Source organism: Canis lupus, chromosome 8 (genome assembly GCF_048164855.1).
Source record: "Canis lupus baileyi chromosome 8, mCanLup2.hap1, whole genome shotgun sequence".
Classification (NCBI taxonomy): domain Eukaryota; kingdom Metazoa; phylum Chordata; class Mammalia; order Carnivora; family Canidae; genus Canis; species Canis lupus.
This window is the reverse complement of record NC_132845.1, coordinates 1,309,671-1,326,257: the sequence shown is the minus strand read 5'-3', so window position 1 is coordinate 1,326,257 and position 16,587 is coordinate 1,309,671. Positions and strand designations below refer to the sequence as shown.

The window sequence follows — 16,587 nt, the reverse complement described above, 5'->3', positions numbered from 1 at the left end:
CTGTGTGTATTGTGGCATTATTTATAATAGACAAATTATGGAAGCAGCCCAAGTGTCTATTGGTAGATGAATGGAAAAAGGAAAAGTGGAATGTATAGATAATGGACTATCACTCAGCCATAAAAAAGAATGAAATCTTGACCTTTGCAACAACATGGATGGATCTAGAGAGTATACTGTGAAGAAACGGGTCAGTCAGAGAAAGACAAATACCATATTATTTTCACTCATATGTGGAATTTAAGAAACAAAATGAATGAACCAGGAAAAAAAGAGGCAAACCAAAAAACAGACTTTTAAATGTAGAGAAGAAACTGTTGGTTACCAGAGGAGAGGTAGGTGGTAAATGGGGAAAGAGGTGAAGGGGATTGAGAGTACATTTATCATAATGAGCACTGACTAAGGTATGGAATCGTTGAATCACTATATTGTATATTTGAAACCAACATAATACTGTATGTTATTATACTGGATTTTTTTTAAAAGAAACCTCTTTTGTTATTAGAACACTAAAATTTAAAAATGCATTAATCATTCACTTACATGAAGCAATATTTACTGTCTTAGAAGTAGTTTATTAATCCTTAGTCTTTCCCAACAAACAATTTTGTGTGCAATTGTGTATTTTAAGTGTGTGTGTGAGAAAAAAAATAAAACAAAACTTTGTTTTTCTTTTGGGAGGTGAAAGTCAGTCTGGGTAATGTCAGAACTAGGAAAGCCAATTCAACTTGCAAGTATATCTGAGCCCTGAGGTCCCTGACCTGTGTGACCTATGGACAGCCCCTAAAAGAACTGTATGACTTGATAATTTTCCAGTGGGAATGCAAAGCCTTGAGAAGCAGATGTGAAGAACATAAAGAAAGAAGCAATGTTTACTGCAGCCGGATTGCTATTATGCAGGGAAACTGAGTTTAGTAGGGTATTCAGAGTACCAAGTGTAAATGCTCAAAAAATGGAAGGAAAACTTCAGATAGTAACATAAGACAGTGTTAGGGAAACCAGTATTTTTGCATAGTAAACAGAATTTTTAAAATTCTGAGGGAGCCTGATTAACCGCTATAGCCAGAACCACTCTAGAATCTTCCCAGCCAACCCCATGATGATAATCAGAGCTCAGGGAGAAAAAAAAAATTCTAAATATCTGTTCATTAATATCTAGGCTGCAATGGGCCTAGAAGGAGAACAGGCCAAGTCGGTTGACAGGAATGGGTCAATAACGGAGGTTAGTGGGATGGCGTGGTGCTGCAAGAGTAGAAGAAACACAAATGGGGTGAAACCAATGGGTGGGATCTGAGGAGACTTACACATGAGCCATGTGAGACACAAGACCAAACGATGAATTTACCAAGATGTGGTGGCCATAAACCCAGATACCCCAGGGGTTCTAGGGGACACAAGATCAATTGGGCTAAAATATTTGGGAATGAGCTCATCACAGTGAATGCATCTTGAGGTTTTGAAAGTTGTTAGGACTTTACAGGCTGAATAAAGAAACTGCTACAAAACAAATAACATTGAGGCCTCACTTAAAACAACTAGCATCTATAAAAAAGCAATAAACTTGCCAAATTAAAAATAAAATATGTAAGGGAGAGTAGAAAAGTACAAAATAGAGGTTCTTTGTTTTGTTTTGTTTTGTTTTTGTTTTTTTAGTTTTGTATAGCTCTGCTTCTATTAAGCGTGTCTATTATGCATGCAGTGGGATGCCCCTCAGAGAAAAGAACTTTTTCAAATGCTAAAAAAGTCTTCCAATCTGATGGGTAAGTGTGCCATAACTAAGGTAAAAGAAGGTCAGGTCCAATAAAACGTATTTTTAAAAGGAGATTCTGAGATTTGATCTAAATGATAGCTGCACTCCCTGATTAGCCAGACAAGCCCAGTCGCGGTGATCATTTGAGGTTGTGGAATGCCTGCCCCTCAAGGTCACCTCACAGTGGTATGTAGGAACTTTGAGAACTGTTAAGGCAACATTGGTGGCGAATGGTATTAAAATTTAAAAATTTCCATTGAGATTGAGGACAACATTCAGTAAAGCTATGACAAATCTCTTATTTGGATCTTAAGTGTGTTAGAAAATAACACTCTTATTGCATAAAAACCCTAATAAAGTGGCTGAATCTATTATGTTATGCTAAATGGAAGGATAATTACTTAATGAAATTTTAGCTAGGGTTTTTTTTTTTTTTGTTAGAGTTTTGAAGGAATTAAATATTGAGAATTAAAGTACACTTAGTGAATTCTAATTCCCAAAATTATACCCATCTAAATGGCAAACATATTTAAACTAATACAAATAATTTATGACCCCAACATGATAGTACCATATTCCTACCTTAGGAACTTCACGTTAAACAGAATTACCAGGAAAAGTAAGGAAGAATTGACACTTTTTTTTGGGGGGGGGGGGTGAGGGGTTCTTTTTACATGAATTTTAGTTCTTTTCCCGCCCTTGCTGTTATTTGTTAGTGTACTTTATGAAGGATGAAAAGTAAAGTTTAGGGGCGCCTGGGTGGCTCAGTTGGTTGACGGTCTGCCTTCAGCTCAGGTCAGGATCCCGGGGTCCTGGGATTGAGCCCCCCCTTGGGATCCCTGCTCAGCGCCCCCTTCTCCTCCCCCCGTTCATGCTCACTCTCTCACTCCTTCTGCCACTCTCTAATAAATACATTCTTTTTTTTTTTTAATGAAAAGTTTATTTTTCTCATTAGATTCATTCTTTTCCATTGGCAGACCTCATTCCCCCCCTCCCTGAGCCCTCACTTCAGCAATGCGTAGATGCGATACCAGTAATGGTAATCATGTTCCGGTGCAGGGGGGTTCTTTTTGTCCATCAACTATCTGTTACCTGTCAAGATTCTTGAATCAGAAAAACTGAATATCTATTTAAAGCTTTCAAAAATTCGTGCAAGACAAAATGGAATTCAAGGCCAACTGAATGATACAGAAAGTACCACTTTCTACTTCACGAGCCCACAGGGAGGACAGAGTTGTCACACATATTTAAATATCATAACATCACAACCCTGAAAGCCAAACCTTCAAGAAGCACATGAGCAGACACACAATAATAGACACAGAAATGTAGCTCTTCTCCCCTCCCGTTAGATGCACAGACCAAAATATAAGTAGGAAAAGGAGGGATTTAAACAAAGGTATGGATGAAGTTGAATGGGCATAGACCTATAAATGTGTGTAGTAAAAAAAGGAACTCATCTGCGGAACAGTCATGGAGAGGGACTACATAGTTAAAGAAAAAAGTCATTTGGTTTTAAATTTGAAATAGCACAGACTGTGCTCCCAGATAAAGAAGGCGAATTCGGGGGAGGCCGCGCTTCTGGGCCGCGCAGCGGCCGCATCCACACCTTGCACCTGTCGGTGGGATTCAGGAGTCCGGGGCTTCTCAAGGCGGGATGTTACCAAGCAAGCTTAGGATTCCCTTAAAACGCAGGAGGGGGGATCCCTGGGTGGCTCCGTGGTTTAGCACCTGCCTTTGGCCGGGGCGCGACCCTGGAGTCCCGGGATCGAGTCCCGCGTGGGCTCCCTCCATGGAGCCTGCTTCTCCCTCCTCCTGTGTCTCTGCCTCTCTCTCTCTCTATGTCTATCATAAATAATAAATAAATATTAAAAAAAACAAACAAACCAGGAGGGCATCAGGGTTACCTGCCACTGGTCCATGGCCCAAGAACCAATCCCCTACCTCCAGAGACCGGGTCGTAGCCTGAGCACGTCTGTCTTCTGGCTGCTGCTGCTTTATCTCAACCCATTTCCCTGTTTGGAAAAATGACCACAAGGAAGGACACAGCGCTTTTTCATCCAGCCCTTGACTGACAATTGCCCAACTTCGGTTGGGCAGGAAAAGCTTGTAAAGGGCGGTATTGGAGAAACTTCTGGAACTTCAGTTATCAGTCTCACGGTTGCTAATTCTACTGCTTCAGTGACGTGTAGACCAGATGGGGGCTCCCCTAACACGAGCCACACGGAGAGGGCGTCTGCCGCCGACAGCACCGCGGGGAGCTCAGCTGCGACCGGCAGGGTCCAGGCCGGTCCCCGAGTGAGTCACGGGCGGGGGCAGGTGGGGTCGAGGCCGCCAGGGACCACGGCCACAGCGCGGCGGCCACGCACCGCCTTCCACGCGCCGAGCAGGGCCTCACCCAAGGGACCTGCGTGCGCCTGACGAGCGGGCGTCCATCCTCAACTAACCCCTCTCGGCCCTGACGGTCTCGTCCTAGGGTGGTCTGCACCCCCTGCCAAGGGGGACGGGACCTCGCGGCCCCCGCGACCCAGCGCACCGGCCCCGCGGCCCACGAGCCCTGACTGCCCCCCCCCACGACCCAGTGCACCGGCCCGCGGCCCATGAGCTCTGCTTGCCCCCCCCCCGCGGCCCCCCACGACCCAGCGCACCAGACCCGCGGCCCACGAGCCCTGCCTGCCCCCCCCCAAGACCCAGTGCACCGGCCAGGCGGTCCACGAGCCCTGCCCGACCCCCCAGGACCCAGTGCACCGGCCCGCGGCCCATGAGCTCTGCTTGCCCCCCCCCCGCGGCCCCCCACGACCCAGCACACCAGACCCGCGGCCCACGAGCCCTGTCCGACCCCCCAGGACCCAGTGCACCGGCCAGGCGGCCCACGAGCCCTGCTTGCCCCCCCATGCCCCTCGCGGCCCACGAGCCCTGCCCCCCCCCCCCCACCGCGGCCCATCGCACCGGCCCTGCGGCCCCCGAGCCCTGTCTGACCCCCTCCATGACCCAGTGCACTGGCCCACGGCCCACGAGCCCTGCCCGACCCCACAGGACCCAGTGCACCGGCCCGTGGCTCACGAGCCCTGCTTGCCCCCCCCATGCCCCTCGCGGCCCATGAGCCCTGCCTGCCCCCCCCCCACCGCGGCCCATCGCACCGGCCCTGCGGCCCACGAGCCCTGCCTGCCCTCCCCCAAGACCCAGCGATCCAGCCTCGGGGCCCACAAGCCCTGCCCGACCCCCCAGGACCCAGCGCCCGGCCCCGCGGCCCACAAGCCCTGCCCCCCCCACGACCCATCGCACCGGCCCATGAGCCCTGCCTGCCCCCCCGACGACCCAGTGCACCGGCCCCATGGCCCACAAGCCCTGCTTGCCCCCCCCCCCGTCCCCACACGGCCCCCCACGGCCAAGTGCTCCGGACTCCCCCCCCCCCCCCCGTGGCCCACTAGTCCTGTTTCCTCCCCACAGCCTTCCTCGGCCCACGAGCCCTGCTTGCCCACCAACCCCCCCCTCAACACACCAGCACCCCCGCAGCCCAGGAGCCCTGCTTGCCCACCCCTCACCCCAAAGCGCACGGGCTCCCCACTGGCAATGAGCTCTGGTTGCCCCCCTAAGCCCCCTCGCCCCCGCGGCCCAGGAGGCCTGGTTGCACCCCCTCCTGCGGCCCACAGCCCTGGAACCCCCCACCCCAGGCCCCCCACGGCCCAGGAGCCCTGGTTACCCACCCCGCGCCCCGCCCCCCGTCGGGTGAGCCCGCAGCCCGTGGTCCTTCCCTTCGCTGTCCGCCAGCGCCAACCCTCCTTATCTTGAGCCTGTGCAATATTTTGTATTCACTTAGGGATGGCTGACTTCCTTTCATCATCCCTGCTTCAGTGAATTTTGCAGACCGACTGACAAGCGAGTATCTTGAAAACACTGATGATGTCATTCTCAGGCTTGGAAACTTTCAGTGACTTTCAGTTGCCCGGAGTTCAAGTACATTGGTCAGGTTTTCAAGACATTTCTCGATTTGTCTCCTACCATATACTGGTATCCAGTCATTTTCTCAAACGTGGTGCTCGTAAAATATTGTGCTTCTACTGAGGCCTTTCTTCATACAGAAATTTGCCTGGAATACCCTCCTCCTAGCAACATCCACCTCCTAAATTCTTATTTATCCCACAAGGTCTAGTTAAAATGTTTTCTTCCTTAGAAAGATTTCTCCGATAACCCGAATTAGGAGCAACCTCTCCCTTTTCACAACACTGAAGGTTTATATCCATCGTGGTGCATCACATGCACTAGCCAATTTTTGGTAAACGTGACCTAACTAGCCTGCTATACCAGGGTCAGGAAACTTCCTGAAAGGCCAGTGAACAGTTAAGTAAATATGGTTTAGGGACCATACAATCTTTCTCACAACTACTCCTCGCTGCCTTCTTAGTGAGAAAGCAGCCATAGAAAATATGTAAGCAAGTAGGTGTCGCATTTTCCACTAACACTTTATTTGTTAAACCCCCCCCCCAAAAAAAAAAAATGGAACAGTCAGCCAGCCCAAGCACCGTAGTGTGCCGACCCCTGCATTAGGCCATCAGGTTCTGAAATGCGGAAACCACGCTATTGTCGTGTGAACACTGCTGGTACTATGACGTCATTTAGTGACTCTCCATAGTCTAGGCCAGGCATTATGCAAGTGCTTTAATGCATGATGCTTATGGTCACTGCAGTGAGTTTAAAAAGTACGGATTGTTATATTCCATTTGCAGATAACGGAATTGAGGTGCTTATCACAATTGGAATTACTATTTTCACGTATATAGTTTACTTGCTTTTAGTTGTCTCTCCCTCTAAAGGGATATTGTGCAAAAACAAAGAACGAGCCTATCTCATTTTGCTACTGTGTCTGGCACAGAATAAGACATCCAACAAGTGTTTATCTAATAAATTAATAGTAACCCATTTGTCCAGGGTCACACGCACAGTAAATAATGGGACAGGAATTAAAGTTCACATTTTTCTGTTTTCAGCATTCCTTCATTTTGTGCCTGTATTTCTTGAGAACTTCCCACATGCTGTGGGTCCTGAGCTTGCAGCCACACAAATCTGCCTGTCACCCTGTGTACAACACAGCCAATCCTCACCCATCTCTGTTCCGAGTACACGTACACACCGACTTACTAACAACCCTAAACGGCAGATACTGGTATGATCTCTATTTTACAGATAAAATTTAGACACAGAAATCTTATGCATCTCACCAAGGTCGAATGTCTTGTAAGTGGTATAATCTAGTACTTTAAAAGTAAAGCACGCTCTACTTACTTCCTTTAATAACTACTTTCTAAATACTGATAAATATTTGATTTATCCTTACCTCTTTTGTCCTTGTTAAGAGCTTATGTTTTATAATAAGCTGCCTAACAGCAATAAGATCCATGTTTTCTGAGAATGTTCCTCTCCAAAATTTCCTTTTAATTCTGGTCATATAGACCATCTCATTTCCACCTTTTCATTTGCTCAAATTGCTTCTGCAATCTGGAATACCTTCCATTTCCTGTATGTAGCTCCAAACTCTCAAGATAGAGAGATTTTAATAAGCATATATATATTTTTAAGTTCAATAACATCATCTCCTAGACTATATACCTGAATTTTGTCAGTAACTAGTCTGCCCAGAATGAATTAGCCTGTGGATCGTATCCCAATATTTGACACATTACATCAATGTCCCACGTCACGTAAAAATGAGCTAGAAATACATACAATAGTCTACATCCAAGTTTTGTCTTTTTGCACATTATTTATCAAGTTTCTCATTGGGGAGACATTAGCCACAGTTCACCTCTCCTTTCGGGTAGTCCTCCATTTCTAGGCTGTGATTTGTTTAAGAGCAGGAGCCGTGATGGATTCATCAAAGTTTTTTTTTTTTTTTAAGATTTTATTTATTTATTTATGAGAGACACACAGAGAGAGGCAGGCTCCATGGAGGGAGCCCAATGCGGGACTCGATCCTATGACCCTGGGGTCACAACCTGAGCCGAAGGCAGATGCTCAACCGCTGAGCCACCAGGCGTCCCAGCCATCATAGTGTTTTGTATAAAACAGACAACTGTGAAGTGACTGAGCGAATATGTGGACACGTGACTATGTGAGCAGCTACGTTATCTATTTCTACTTAGAATGCATCTTAAATTTACCTCTTAAATACTTCTCAAACCTCTAGTCCTGTCTTTATTCACCACAGCTGCTTTGGCTCAGGCCCCCAGAGCCGTCCACCGACCTTCTGATTAGGTGGACTCGGCCTCCCTGCATTGCAAGTCCCCTGAGTTTCAGCCCGTCCTCGTCTTTACTGCGAGGCTAGGCCGTGCAGGGTCGTCCACAGATTATAGTTCTCAGTGTCTGCCCCCCTCGTACTAGTGATGAGAGCTGAGGCTCCACCGCAGTGCGGGTCGCACCCTCCTGCCCAGCTCTCCTGACTCAGTCCTCTGCTCACACGGATTCTCTATTCCAGTCACACTGAGTACAGGCCTCGGAAGTTTCTGAAACCTACCGCACCCTTCCACCCACCTCGAACTGGGGACAAGTATTTCCTTCTGTGAAGAATCCTCCCCCTCGCCACCCCTTCTGCGGGATACACTTTTCTTCCAGTGTGGGATTCTCTCTTGATTCTCAAGGCTGAGTATAAATATCACCTGCATGATGCAGGCTTTCTCCAGGCCCCAAACTGAGATCAGTGCTCTCTCTGCTGCTCTCGTAGCCCCTCTCCCTTTTGTCTGAATACCTTTACACTGATTGTAATTAGATTATTTAGCTGCTCTTCCCGTTGAACTAGAAGATCTTTGAGGGTGGAAACCTTCAGGCATCTGTAGTCTTATCACAGTGCCTGCCATATGGCTGCCCCCTCCCAAAATCTTATAACGAATGGTTTAATCAATCATCAATACATCTATACTGACATTAAAGAAGTTGAGCTATAGATAGTGAGCATTCAACAACAACATTTCCCAACTGTAACATACATAAACATATTTTGAGTACAGCATTATTTAAAATCATGATATGTTATATATTCATATCCTTATACTTCATTTGGAAAGAAAATTTCACACGTAGTCATTAAATTGCTTTAGCAATTAATACCTGGCATTTAAAAATGGACAACCTGCCAATTGCATTGTAAGAAGCTCCTAATTATAAAAGGATATATAAAGGAACCTGGATTGATTTTTGATGGCTGCAGTATAAAATTAATTATATAGTTATATTAATTGTACCATGAGTATATTAATTTTCCTAAATGCTATTTAATTTTTGGTTTCTAGTTTTCCTATTTAACTACTGCTAATTGCAAATTTGATGAGCATTTATTTTCATTTTTGGGGGCAATACGAGAAAACTTTCTTTCAAAAGAAAAAGCTACTTTAAAAATTGAAAGCATTCCTATTTCACTAATGAGGCCAGTAGAAAAACATTCTAGTAGATCCTCCCTACCTCATTGTGCACTGCAGAATGTGTGAGGGAAACTGGAAGCCAATATCTGCTTTTACCACCCAAAGCAAAAAAATTTTCTGGTTTAATTTATTGCCCGAGTCACTGGAATTTGAGGCACCTCTAGGTTGTTTAGTGGGACATTTGACCAGAAAATCTTAGGAGACTATCATGTCATCAATCTTCCCAGAGGGAAAAGTTTGACATAAGGGGTGAATAAAAAATGTCATTATACTAATCTTGGCAAAGACATTTTTTTCTCAAATGGCTCCAGGACCTGTTATGAGTCCAAAATGCCTGTGCCTTAGATAGTGGTGTTTGGGTTCATGTTGTTAACCGAATCAGCTTCCTAGAAAAAAAAAAAAAAAAAAGATGTCTAAGCAAGATGAAGAAAATGCAGTCATGCCAATAAATAAAGTAGAAAGGAATAGTCACGTGAAGTACATTTTCCTAACAACTGGCAAGTGTTCTCTGGCAAAATAGTTTTTAGAGCTAGGACTGAATTCAGTAGAAGAAACTGGTTGAATGAATGAATATTACAACTCATGGTGTAAACATCTCTTGAAATAAAGCATTCTTTTTTAAAAAGGAGGAAGGACTCCTACTTGGAGAAGTTTTGGATAAATTTTGCCATCCTAAAATTGGGTATTTAGGACTGCAGAGTTATATCCAATAAATGCCAATTCATCTTTATAGTAGTCCCCAGTGCAGCTTTTCACAACTTTTAACTTAAATGCTCATAAAGGATAAGAAGAGAAAGAAAAGAAAAAAAGGAGGAGGAGGAAGGGGAGGAGGAGGGGAAACCAGCAGCATTACAAGAAGAATGACTCTGATTTCAACAACCAATTGATGGTCAAAGATACTTTATCCCATAAGGGAAAGCCATTCTCTCTGCTTAAAATAATATTGGAAACTGATGCATTGCTCTGCCACAATCTACTCCTTTGATAAGGGAATCAAGGTATTTATTTTTATTTTTTTTAATTTTTATTTATTTATGATAGTCACAGAGAGAGAGAGAGAAGCAGAGACACAGGCAGAGGGAGAAGCAGTCTCCATGCACCGGGAGCCGACGTGGGATTCGATCCTGGGTCTCCAGGATTGCGCCCTGGGCCAAAGGCAGGTGCCAAACCGCTGTGCCACCCAGGGATCCCAAGAATCAAGGTATTTATAAACCATCAACATTTTACAGGCCCCTTTCCACTTTGGAAAGGCCATTGGCTCCATGAAAACCAAATGTGTTTATTTTAGTTCACCATTGCATTGACAATAAGTAGAACAATACCTGGTACTCAGTTTTGTATGTAACAACTACATTTGAAATGAATAAGTTATTGAATTTTTTTTTTAGTATTATTCCTCTAATTCCAACTCCTTCACCTTTCTATCTCTTGCCCACCCATTCTTTTTCCAGACATTTGGATACTGCCCCTATGGGACAACACATTATATTCTCATACTTGTGGACTCCATAAAGAAATTATGAAGAATCTTATTAGTACAAATCAGACAATGCAATTTTCTTAATATCCCACTGATTCAGTACCACAGAGCCAGGCAAAACGGCTGGGAGTATATCCAATTTTAGGATGGCAGAGTTATGTTCGTGAATGTCAACTAGATTACAAATTTTATCCAAGGAAACTATCACCTATTTTCACCTATCACTTACACAGTGGGATGCTGTATTAAACCGTTACTCTGCTGTGTTAAACACAAGTTTAACAACTAGTTCTGGAAATAGGGGCTAAGTTCTGATCTGTGACCTTTGTTGATTTCTTTTTTTTTTTTTAAGATTTTATTTATTTATGTATTCAGGAGAGACAGAGAGAGGCAGAGACACAGGCAGAAGGAGAAGCAGGCTCCTCTCAGGGAACCCGATGTGGGACTCGATCCCAGGACCCTGGGGTCATGACCTGAGCCCAAGGCAGATGCTCCACCACTGAGCCATCCAGGCGTCCCCCTTTGTTGATTTCTATGATGCATTTTTAAGACAATATGACTTAATGCAGGGTTATGGAGCTAGCTGTAAGATGACACTATCTCTAGTGATATCTTAACAAATATTTAGACTTCAAAATCCAAAAAGAATGAAATACAAATAATAGAAAAATGGAATTATAAATAAATAAATAAATAAATAACTCATTCCTCATTGTTTGCTCAGTACCAAACAAGTTCTTTGTGTACTGTCTATATATTAATGTATTAATTAGTATTCTTTTCTCTATTTTATTAATTATGAAAATGTGTCCATGGTGATTTATGAGCTCCTTAAAAGCAGAAAAGAAATAATTCAGTTATGTATTTGACATTTATTATTTGCAACTATGTGAATTCTCTGTGATAAAACACAATGGACTCACAATAGAGTGGAATTCAGAAAATATGATACCTGATAACCTAGATTCTTTCAGGATTCTCTATAATCCCATCAGCTTTCCAACGTCCTCCCTGACTGATAGCCCCTGTGTCTCAAGCATTCTCTTGTAATATTTGTTGTCTGTATAATTCACACATAATTTAATTTTCATATGTATCTTTACATGTATTTCCATATGAATATCACAAATAAAGTAAGCTTCTTCTAGGTAGAGATTCTATCGTATTGTTCTGTATCATTAGAAACCACTCAAGTTTTCTATGTCCCCATAGTGCTTTATATACCTTGTGGTTTCTAGCAGACAGATCAGATTCTCAATAAATATTGGTTGCATTTAGTGGAATGATGTTGTCAAACTCATAATTTCTCATTCAGTTTCTTGATGTAATTACAAAATTTATGTTAAGACTAAATATGTCACTTTTAAAATATTAAACAAAAGCTATATTTACCTCTCCATTTTGAAAAAAAAATTATTGAAAATATATTATTTTTTTGGTATACTATGACAAAATAAAACTCTCCTGACTGATCATTTGAATTTAGATGTAAATCATGCCAAATTGCTGAACCATGAGAGAAAAAAATATATCACATTAATAAATCATTGAAATAAAGTTGCTAGCCTTTCTATTAAACACATTTCCATATTGACAGAGGATATTCATTGAATAGCCCCATGTGTGCTTTATAATTAGGAAGAAAACCACTGATTCTCATAAAATCTTTAAGTTTGCAAGCATTTTAGCTCTATCTATATTTTGCTGAAATGACAAAAGGCTGTCAACCCCAGGAAAATAAACAAAGAGAATGAAAGCATTTTTGACTTTTTCATCCAGATGTGAAATACTTTATAAACATAGCTACTCTTGAAGAGCACGCCTCTGTAGTATTTCTTCTAAATTATGAAAAAAAAAACTGGAAAACAGAAAGGCGAGTGTAAATTGGCTGTATGGTAGATAATCTATTTTCTTTTCAATTCAATGAATAAAGAAGTAGACATGATCTTAAATTGACAATGACACAGTCTAATAAATAAACTCACTAGAGTATTCTATATCCTATTAAGCAGGAACTATAAAACTGCCTTTCTCTGAATGTTCTCAGTGATTTATTAAATCCCACACTTAATGATATAAGGTGGAACTTTAGAATACTGTGTTGGTATAGGATCCAGACAAGAAAATTCAGTGCCCTCTGTATTTATAATTATTCTATGGTAGCATATGCATATTTCCCCCCCAATGATAGATTTTTCATTTCCATGTATGTTGTATTTTTTGAATAAATGATATATTTACCTATTCAAAAATACACAAGGGTACACTGTAGAAAGTCTTTCTACTACTACTATTAGTCGTTCATTACTGATTCTCCAGTCTGGAGGCATTAAATGTTATACATTTCTTATTCATCCTTCTCTATATCTACACAAGCACTTATTCTTTTAAAATAAATGGAATAGGCCATCCAGGCCTCCTATACCTCACCATTTTTCTTTGAAATTTAAAATATATATCTTGGGAATTGCTCCATATCATTGCATGCCTTATATATAGGGTTTTTTTTATAATTCCATAATTTTCTATTGAATTGTTGCCATATTTTATTTAAAGAAGTATCCATTGATGACCTTTGAAGTTTTTTCAATTTCTTACTGATGCAAACAATGGTGAAATGAATAATTTTGAACATATATCATGTTGTTCATGTGTTAGCATATCTGATGAATGTATTCTTTGGAGTAGATTTCCTGGGAAAAAGAATATGTGAATTTTCAGTTTTGATATTTGATATGAAAAAAATTGCCTTCCATAGATGTTGCACTAATTTACACTCATACCATCACTGCAAGAGAACATTTTTCTTTTTATTCCCTAGCCGAGATACTTTTTAATATTTCTGCCATTTGCATAGGTGAAAAGCATTGTCTTCACTTTTTAAAGTGAAACATGGCAGGGGCACTTGGGTGGCTGAGCAGTTGAGCATCCGCCATTGGCTCAAGTCATGATCCTGGGGGTCAAGGGATCGAGTCCCACATTGGGCTCCCCACAGGGAGCCTGCTTCTCCCTCTGCCTGTCTCTCTCTCTGTGGCTCCTACAAATCAATAAAATCTTTAAAATAAATCAATAAAGTGAAACATGGCAAATGTACAGAAAAATGTACAAAATCACAAATGGATCGATGAATTGTGTTTCACAAGCAGAACAATCCCACGTAACTTGCACCCAGATCAAGAAAAACAGAGTGTAACCAGAATCCTAGAATCCACCCCCCCATGAGTCCCCAGGAACAGTCTCCAATCCCCACCCAAGAGTACCCTCCATCTGACGTCTAACACTAGATATCAGCTTTACTTGTTTTTGACCTTTATGTAAACTGAATCAGTAAGCTTTATACCTGAATTCTTTTTTTTTTTTTAAGATTTTATTTACTTATTCATGAGAGACACACACAGAGAGGGAGAAGTAGAGACATAGGCAGAGGGAGAAGCTAGCTCCATGCAGGGAGTCCAATGCGGGATTCAATACCAGGACTCCAGGATCACACCTTGGGCAGAAGGTAGGGGCTAAACCGCTGAACCACCCAGGGATCCCCTACCTGGATTCTTTCAATCAACATTCTGTTCGTATGTGGAATTCATTCATACTTCACTAGGTGGATGTAGTTTTCTCCTATTCATTGCTGTATTGTATTCCATTTTGTGATTATTCTACAGTTTACACTCTAGTTTAGGTATAAACTGGGAAGTTTCCATTTGGGGATTTAACAAATAGTGATGCTGTGAACATATTCATAGATGTCTTTTAGTGGACCTATAGTTACATCTCTGTCATATACAGATTTAGGAGGAGAATACCTGGGTAATGGCGTGTGTGTACATTCAGCTTTTGTAATTTCTCCTGCAGTTTGCAAGGGCCTACCACTTTACACTCTCACCACCAGCATATCTGAATTTGAGCAGCTCCACATCCTCACTAGCACTTCAGATTATTTCTCTCATTTTTTTGCTATTCTGGTGGGTGCTTCTTAGTGACATTTTGTGGGAGAGCAACACCTCGGTGGGTAAAAGAAACAATGAGAACAGGGATACACATAAGTGGTAACAGCTTTATGGGTGTGGCAAAAGCCAGTTATTTCTGCCATGGGTCCAGACTGAAAATAGTACCTGCTGAAAACAGCAGTGACGGTGGGTGGATAGCCAGGCCTGCCTGGGTCAGTTCTCTCAGCCCCTGCAGATAGTCCCCTGTGCAGTTCCCTGCTGCCCCTCTCATGGTTGGTTTCTTGAGTTGCTCTTCCTCCCTGTGGCCACATACTTTACATCTACAGAAATAAAACCAACAGCCAACTCGGGCTTGGGGCTTCACCTCAGTGCCTGCACTTCTTGGAGATGCCTGAGGGATAACCCCTTTGGGCCTCTCTTTGTTCCAAGATACTGGACTCTCAGGAATCATTTTGTCTCTCATCCAAACATGGCACACGGCAATATTATACTTTGAATTTCCCTTAATATGGATGGCAGGCAGTTCTGATGTATTAACACTTATTTATATTTATGTTTCTTAAATCTGTTGCTCTACCTTCAATATACAGAAATAATATAACCACTCCTGACCACTTCTGCTCCTGCTGCTCTGAACAAAGCCACTGATATTTCTTATTTGGATAATAGGAAACGCTCCTGACTCGACCTGCTTCCATTCCTGTTCTCCTCGAGTCTAATCTCAACATAACAGAGTGATCTTGTTAAAGAGTGGGTCAGATCATGTCACTCTTCTGCATAAACCTGTCAATGCTTGTTTTACTCAGACCTACAGTTTCCTACATGATCTGGCTCAATTCCTTCTTAGACTTACTAACCAGCTACGATCCTTCTCGCCTATTTTCTCTAACTCAACGGATCCCTTTGTATTTTTCAAAAATTCTAAGCATGTTCTTGTCTTCAGATATTTATACTGTCTCTTCCTTATAGTTCTTAAGATATTCTTATGGCTAACTTCCTCAGTGTCTTCAAAATTTTGTTCATATTCTCCACGAAGCTCATCTGACCATGCTTACTCCTAACTTTTACACTCCTCATCCAGGTTATTCTGCTTTTCCCCCCCAAAGAATTATCACCTTCTAATATACTAATTTACTGATTTATTATATTTATTGTTTCTTACTGCCACAAAGTAATCTAAGAGCAGTGTCTTCAGTTTGTTAACTCCTCTCAATTATCCTATTCAAGTATATCATCTACTTCCTGCTGGGACCCCTGACTGATACACCGTTTTTACCTCCTCTTACAATTTCACACAGTACCTCTTGACCTTTTGTTAGTAAACATGAGGAAGTCAGCAGGTTTATATCCTCTTCCATCATCTATCTGCCTTCCACTTTCAGTTTCCCCTTTCAAATAATCTAATTTCTGTATTCTGTCAATTTATATTTCACTTTATAAGTAAATGCCTTCATTCTCTTAATATTAGACCCACTGCCAAATAGGTCCAGCACTCATTATCAGTTCATCTGCAATAATGTTCCAGCCATCCTTGGTTATGAAAATGTGTACTATACTGTTCTTTTTTTTTTTTTTAAAGAAAGAGTTATGAGGGCAATATTTTTGACTTCTTACATGTTGAAAATATTTGTGCCTTCACAAATACTGAATGATTATGGCTGAGTACAAAATTCTTAGGTCACACTTTTATTCCTTGAGAACTGTAGAACCCCCTGCCCTTGCACCCTCTTCCTTCATGCCCACAACACCTATATTTATGCATTTAATTCTCTTGTGAAGAAGATTAAGATCTCCATGTTGTTTTCCCCCTTTTTAGCATCTTGGACATTTTTTAAGAGGCTTATTTCTTTAGATTTGATGTTTAACAGTATTACTAATAGAATTCACAGTTCAGTACCAAATTTTGCTAAGTAGGTCCTTTCAAGTCTTCTTTATTTTTTGACTATTCCTCTGTTCCATTAATTTACTTTTCTTTTTTTGTGGACTCCTATAATGTATATT

General features: G+C 42.1%; 1 long non-coding RNA gene across 1 annotated transcript in view; it reads right to left on the bottom strand.

Moving 5' to 3' along the window:
* The window catches only part of LOC140637507 (uncharacterized), a 125,653-nt gene extending 121,757 nt beyond the window's left edge, over nt 1–3,896 (bottom strand). Inside the window, exon 1 of the long non-coding RNA XR_012034596.1 lies at nt 3,695–3,896. This is a non-coding gene — a long non-coding RNA (uncharacterized lncRNA). The remainder of the gene's footprint in view (nt 1–3,694) is intronic.
* Between the last annotated feature and the right edge of the window lie 12,691 nt (nt 3,897–16,587).